Raw genomic sequence first — 814 nt, forward strand, 5'->3', positions numbered from 1 at the left:
CTCCCTAAATGCCCCCTCCCTAAATGCCCCCTCCCATCCCCCTTTTCCACTCCCCTTACCTCGTAAAGATATTGAGTCAGGACGAGATAGAACCAGGCGCTCGTCAATGTTTGGGCATCTGGAATTATTGGTTTCATCTAAAAGCTTGTCTATTTGACCATGTTTTGATGGAAAAAAGTACACGCTTCTCTTGAATACAAGTTGAGATATTTGCAGTTGAAGGGGGGCGGGGTCGCCTGATTTCACAGGTAAAATTAGAGAGGAAATGGCGCCAAAGTGTTGTTGGTTTCCACAGCTTGAGAGTCTGTTGTGGAACTGAAAGTTTACATTTGTTATGACTTTAGTGAATGTTTTTCAGTGAAGTCCACACCGAAATCTGTTTTGAAATGGACGTAAAAGGTGTTGAGCCAAAAAACAAAAAATCTGAGAAAAACAAATAAATGGTCAAACTGGAGGGAACAGATTTCTTCCATTTCATAATTTTGACGAGCGCCTGATTCCAGCACGTTGTGCCACATAATATCTATCTATCATAACTCAATACACTCGGCATAATCACCACCACAAAAGCAGGACACATAAGTAGACCAGCAACGATCAAACCCACGCATGCGCACAAACGTCCAACTGTGCGGAGACAGCACTAGAGCGTCTAGACTAGATAATACGTCCCTTGCGAGCAGTCCCTGGTACATCCACCCACTCACACAGACGGGACCAGACAGCCACACAAAGGACTCCCTCTGATTACCGGAATTTTGGATTAACTTGTTCCGTAATAATTCATTCCGAAGGTTTTATTACCCCGCCCCCC

The sequence above is a fragment of the Aplysia californica genome, unplaced genomic scaffold, assembly GCF_000002075.1.
Source record: "Aplysia californica isolate F4 #8 unplaced genomic scaffold, AplCal3.0 scaffold00429, whole genome shotgun sequence".
Lineage (NCBI taxonomy): Eukaryota > Metazoa > Mollusca > Gastropoda > Aplysiida > Aplysiidae > Aplysia > Aplysia californica.